The sequence below is a fragment of the Coturnix japonica genome, chromosome 10 (genome assembly GCF_001577835.2).
Source record: "Coturnix japonica isolate 7356 chromosome 10, Coturnix japonica 2.1, whole genome shotgun sequence".
Lineage (NCBI taxonomy): Eukaryota > Metazoa > Chordata > Aves > Galliformes > Phasianidae > Coturnix > Coturnix japonica.
In genome coordinates this window covers 12330578-12330796 of record NC_029525.1, presented here as the reverse complement: position 1 = coordinate 12330796, position 219 = coordinate 12330578, and positions in this window count along the sequence as shown.

The following is a 219-nucleotide window of genomic DNA, read 5'->3' as shown; positions in this document are numbered from 1 at the left end:
TGGATATCTCCTTTGTAACCTCTGCGGGCCCCTCCATGTCGTGTTGCTGCTTGTGTCCACCAGGAGAGCTGCTCTGGCTGCCTTTCTGAGCCTGGGCCTCCGCAGTGTCAGCAGCTGCAATGGAGATAGACCCAACACATCCTGGCCCCGCACGAGCACTGTGCCCATGCAAGGGAAAAACACAGGTAAGATCGATGATCAGCAAGCAGCAGCAACAGC